Genomic DNA, 6,172 nt, shown 5'->3' with positions numbered 1-6,172 from the left:
ATTTGAAATTATTAAAAAAAATTACAATTTAAATTAGGGGTTGTACAGTTTTCTTATAACCACATTACAAATTCAAAACTGCTTTCAAGCTATGAAAAAGTACAAATTTCGAATACAGGTGCAATGAATAACAGTCTATTAACCGAATTTTATGTTCAAAATTGCTTTTTTTGGTTATCAAGAGCTTAATGACACCAAAATTAAATGATAAGGAATTCAATGTATTCAAATAAAAGATTAAAGGCATAATGAATAAGAAAAATGAAGATAAGGTCCTAATAATGCTTTTTGCCTATAAATTATTATAATAAAATAAAGTTATCTGCAATTCAAAATGTTTGGTGGGGATGTGATAGTGATGGTTAATTTTTTTGAATTGGTTGTAAGGAAAGTGATCCTCAGTATATGGGCTTTTTTTCATTTATACCTTATATATGGCCTTATTTCATTATTCATTATTCCATATAATCTGTTCTTTTATATATATATATATATATATATATATATATATATATATATATAGTTATTAAGACCAACAAAAAAAACACCACATATTGTTTGACTATTGTCTCAAATCTTGATACTATCAGTTAATAGGACGGGTTGGGAATGAGGCGAGCTATTCCATCCCCTCCATATTTTGTAGTGAAGGTTTTCTATTCCCGTCCCATATAGATAAATGGGGATAAATTTTTACCTTTTACCCGGATATCCTATGAGATTCCCGTCCCATTTTATTATTTCTTAAAAATTAATACTTAGTATATTCAATTTGCTAATTATAATAGTTAGACAATAATTATAATAGAATTATCAATATATATATATTCAAACTTTTTCTATCATTATATATACATATAAAAGTGATGGGTTGGTAACAGTAAAATTAGAAATTTTTTTCCAATTTTTTCCAATGTTGCCCTTAAATTCGGACTGACAGTATTACCCTTGCCATTCACCAACAATTTTCAACCCTTGCACACAAAAACGACACCGTTTGGTTGTCTAAAGCTTCTTGGTATTTCTCATCTCTTGAGATGCTTTCACTCTTCGTTGTTCTTCTGTCTAGAAACCCGTGCCTCTAAATCGTTCTCTCTCTACATAAAATTCTTTGCTCTCTTACCTCTTTCATACTCCATTCTTCTCTCCTTTCATCTCTGGCTTTCTTCTTCTTCTTCTGTTGTATTCTCTTTAGAGAAGATTTCTGGCACTTTGCTTGTATCTTTGCTTTTGATTCTTAGCTTTCCTCTTTATTTGCACCTCCGATCAGTTCTATTGTTCCAGAAAATTTGCGATTTTCTTATTATGTCTCTGTGCAATTTTCCGAATCGGGCATCATCTTCTCCCTTTGGTGAGTTTTCTTTTAGATCGGTCTCTTCATCTTAATTTACTTTTTCAATTTCTCACCTACATCTGCTTTGGTTTTCAGATGTCATCTGGTATTATCGGTTTCCATTCCTTCTATATATCCATATTTATACCTTCTATATCCTTACATTCTTCTTCTCCTAATTTCAATGATGCTTGCTTATGGTTGAGGTTTGTATCTTTATTATTTCTAATTTGTCTATCTATCTACTGATTTGTGTAATTAATCTTCACTGATATTTAGGTAGTTCTTCAATTTCACTTTGTAGATCTATTTTACCTTTGGCGTTGTATGTGTGCTTACCTTTCTGTTGTATCGAACTCGTTTTTTTCTTCCATGGATTGTAGTGGATCGCTGTAAATTTGATGATTCGATTTTCGTAGTCTTTTTATCCTGTCGACGGAAAATCTCCCTTGCCTACCACTCTCTATCAAGGTTTTCTCCCTCTCTTTTTTTCTTAGGTAAGCTCTTTGGGTTTTAATTCTTTTTTCATGGATTGTGTTTGTTTTTGTGATTGCATTTTTAGGATTCTATTTCTTCTACAACAATAAAGTTTAGGTCAGGTATGAAATCTCTTTTCATACATTCTTGACTGTGTATTTTTGTTTGACAATAATTTTAGGTTGATAATTTTTGGTTTGTTTATACATTTATAACTCTGTTTTTTCTGGACTTTTAGATAGGTAATTATTTATAGCTTAAGTTATATTTTTTCTTCTCTAATTGGTTTTGCTTATTATTTATTATATATATATATATATATATATATATAGTTATTACAGTTCTGGTATGTTGTGATTTATTGTGATGGTTTTGGAGATGTATTGGCTAACTTCTATCACATATTGAGTTTACATTGAATTTATCTTGAGAGTTTAATTTTTGTTTAGAAGCTATTAATGTTAAAAATTCTGCTAATGTTTTTATTATATTCATAAGAGTTTTTTGCATTTACAATTTGGCAAACGGGTCCACCTATTAAAGTTTTTCTATCTTTTTTGTTACTCTATTTTAAAAAGGTATAGTTCCAACATCTGAATTTTTTCTCTTTGTTATAACAGCAAAAAAAAAAAAAAAATATTCTTCTTTAACTTTTTTAATACCAATCATGATAACATTTACACTTTTTTTCATAATTATTCTATGGAGCATAATGTAAATGATGTGAAATTTTTCAATGTGAAAGAACTCTAAGGTTGTACACGAACTCTGGTTCATTCATGTAGAAATCGGTAATCTTTGTTTGGTTTCTAACTACATGCGTTGTCATTGTCTGTGTCTTTTTATCTAGGTTTATTTCAACGAAAATTTACTATTGTTTTGTTTTCAATTGCCTTCAAAAGTTACATCGTGGAAATAACGAGGCAATTAGGGGATTTCATTTCTCCAATATGAATTTCCTCATTCGAGTTCGACTTCTATTTTGTATGCATTTGCGTGTTCCATTTAAACTGTTTATTAAAACAATTCAATTGGCAGGTCTGTGTTCATATAGCGTAAAGGTAGTTTCCATTTTTTACATTTTAAGAGTTGAAGGTTAATGATATACCCTCTATTTTTGTTTCTTGATTTCCCTCTTTTGTCAAATTTGGAGATCTTTTTATTCACAGGTGTCTTTGGCCAAATTAGCAGAAGAAAGCAGTATCATGACAGCGAATAAATACTCTGAGAAAAGCATCAAGAGATGAAGATGAAGTCCCTAATGATTATTGGGGTTATCAATTTTTCAGTGAGAGTCGGGAAAAGAATTTTGAGAATTGTCATTAGATAAAGAAGTATGATGGTTCTCTTTGTGTTTTTGTTGTCGTGAGTATTTTTGGAGTAGCAACCCATTTGGGATTTGACTTTCCCATAATGTGGATCTGGCTACTATATTATATCAAATGGAAAGAATGAATTGAATTTGCAGATTCAAATGAAATACATTTTTGTTTTGACAGCTTGATCTTATATGGAGTACTTTTGATTTTGCAGAGAATCTGTTCATGTTTTGTTTTGTGGCAATATCTATTTTTAATTATTGGGTCAGTTTTCGAAATGGATTAGTTGACTCAAAAATTTGGATTTACCCAAAATTAAAAAACAGAGTTTAGTTCTTCGTATTAATAGGATTCGATGAGAATGGTATTGAGTTTAATTTCTTGGTGGTAAAAAGTTTCATGATTATTCCAAAATTAATTTTCTGATTCAAAACGACATATCTCTAATTTATTTATTTGTGGTCATATTAAATCTTTGTTTGTCAACTTTGAATAAATAGTACTATAGAATTTTAATAAAAAAAAAAACTGTGTTTGTCAACTTTGAATAGATAATATTGTACTATAGAATTTTAATAAAAAAATCGTCCCGAAACGAAGTGAGGGTATCCATCTAGTTTCATATAACATTTAAAGAAGAAATTGCTTATATTTGAAGTGCGTTTTTTTATTTAAGTTTATAATTTGAATTTGTATAAATATATGATATTTACATTTGAAAATATAATTAATATGTTTAATTTGAAATCAATTAGTAAAAGTTATAAAATATGTTATATAATATTAAGGGAAAAGTAAAAAAAAAAAAATCATGTGATTTGTGTCATTTTGAAACATTAACTGCGTGGTTTAAAACTTTACAAACTGGTATATGTGATTCATTCCGTTAGCAAAGACAGTCCAAACTGACTAACGGTGTTAAAAAAAAGTCAAAAGTCAAATGGTAAAGAGCTATTTTTATTTTTATCTTTATATTTATTTATTTTAGAAATTAACTCATTTATTATCTAATTATAAAAAACAAAGGCTTAAGGTGTTATTGAGCCCCTGATCTATTTAAAATTTTGTTATTTAGCCCCTAACCTATTATTCAGTCACTTTTAACCCTTGAACTATCCCAATTGGTGAAATTTCACCCAATTTAGATTGAGACTTGACAAAACCATTATCCCTCCTCATATGTAATAATATTTTGACATATGAGCTTGACATGTCACATGTGTTGAAGTTTATTTGCCACATAAACTCTCTTATGTGAACATAATTGAGTAGATTAAAAAAAAAAAAAATCCCTAAACTAAAATTTATCAAATTTAAGTGTCAAAATATCGTCACGTGCTAATAGAATAACAATTACGTTAAGTCTCTATTTAAAGTGGGTGAAATTGCACTAATTGGAATAAGTCAGTGGCCAAATGTGACCAAATAATAGGTTAGGGACCAAATAACAAAATTTTGGATAGGTCGAGGGCCAAATAGTGGTTTAAGCCAAAAAACAAACCCTAAAATAAAAACAAAGTATCAAATTCACCATCACTTCATTCTCCCACTTTTCTTTTTAATTTATTTTCATTCTCTCTAAAACGCACTCACTCTTCCTCTCTAATCGATAATTCCTATGGAATTCCCCATGATTAACTCTAACAGTAATGCATTGGTAATCCCTATAAGGTGGAGATAGCTATTACCGTCACTGATCATTGACCCATCTCCGAGAATGGGGATTATTTTCCTCATTCCAACCCTATGAAAATGGGTATTCTCCGACCCTATTGGGCAGCACTCAATGGTATGAGTACCAACCCCCACTGATAAGTATAACTATTAGGTCATGTGATGCGGACACCTCCAACACGAGACCCATAATGGGAGAGACCAAGGGCGATGGGTTACCGTGGGAGAGAGACGAGGCGAAGTTCACGTACCCAAAGGGAAGAACTAAGGTGACATACCGTACCACCAAGGGAGCCAAAACCATGGATGGGGTAGAATTAGTATGGCACGCCGAAATCACATGCCACACATCGTGCCACCCATGGAGCTAAGAAGAGGAAGGGCTAGAAATAGAATGGCACGCCGAGTCATACTTCGCACGGTGTGCCGCCCATGGAGCTGAGAAGAGGAAGGGACAAAAACAAAATGGCACGCTGAGTCATACTTCACACGACATGCCAGCCGACGTGCCACGCAGCTCGACATGCAAAGGAAACGCGAAGAACTCCAAGAATCCAACAAAGGACTCGCACGCCATGCGAGTCATATGACACGGCATGTGGAGTCATTTATGCTGCCATCTCCGCCAAGTTGATACCATGGGAGACAAGGGCTGCCACTTGATATTTACTGTCTTGTCACTCTACTATTTGCTATTTTGCCATTCATCTTATTTACCTCTCTATCCTTCTAGATACTTATTCCTATTCTACCCATAGGGTTTATTACTTGCTTGTAGCCTTATGGAGGCATTTTGGTACTTTTGCTTGAATTAGAAAAAGGGGCATATATACTCCTTATTTTGTAATGAAGCCGAACTTTTATTGAGTCAAACATTTAGCCTCATTGAGAGCTTCGGATTTATCCAATTTTGGGGTTATTCGTCCTTCAAGTTTAGCTTGAGAAGTTTGTAATCTTTGTTGGTTTAAGATTAAAACCTTTATATCGATTTAATCTACATCAATTGGTATCAAAGCCTAGTCGTTTTCCTTCACAAAGACTTCTTCTTAGAGATGGTCCAATCACGTCCTCAAAACGAAGCTATAGGATCCAATGAGCAAAGATTTGAATCATTAGAAGGAACTGCGAAGATGATGGGTGAAAGGCTTCAAGGGCTTGAAGAAAAGCATGAAACGGGTATGCAAGAGGTGACTCTCACCATTGAGAGACTTACTCTAGAGATCCGAACTATCCATACACAACTCGCCGGAGATCCTCACCGCAGACATGACGAGGTTAATCGGCCTCAACTCCAAACACACTCACCACCCCCTATGAGAAAGCAATGCAACAACCAATGGACCCTAGGGTTCAAGAGGTAAGACATCCA

The 6,172-nt window shown here is 32.6% G+C and overlaps 1 long non-coding RNA gene across 2 annotated transcripts; it reads left to right on the top strand.

Moving 5' to 3' along the window:
* Nucleotides 1-515: 515 nt before the first annotated feature.
* On the top strand, nucleotides 516-3,308 carry LOC136202846 (uncharacterized). 2 transcript variants are annotated; one of them, XR_010674639.1, is made up of 3 exons: nucleotides 925-1,351; nucleotides 1,430-1,539; nucleotides 1,717-3,308. It is a non-coding gene; the product is annotated as an uncharacterized lncRNA (long non-coding RNA). The 2 variants fall into 2 exon arrangements; XR_010674638.1 differs by having other exon boundaries at nucleotides 516-1,351; nucleotides 1,430-3,308.
* The last annotated feature ends 2,864 nt before the right edge of the window (nucleotides 3,309-6,172 follow it).

The sequence above is a fragment of the Euphorbia lathyris genome, chromosome 8 (genome assembly GCF_963576675.1).
Source record: "Euphorbia lathyris chromosome 8, ddEupLath1.1, whole genome shotgun sequence".
Taxonomy (NCBI): Eukaryota; Viridiplantae; Streptophyta; class Magnoliopsida; order Malpighiales; family Euphorbiaceae; genus Euphorbia; species Euphorbia lathyris.
The sequence above is the reverse complement of the archived record's forward strand: the minus strand, read 5'-3'. Positions and strand labels throughout refer to the sequence as shown.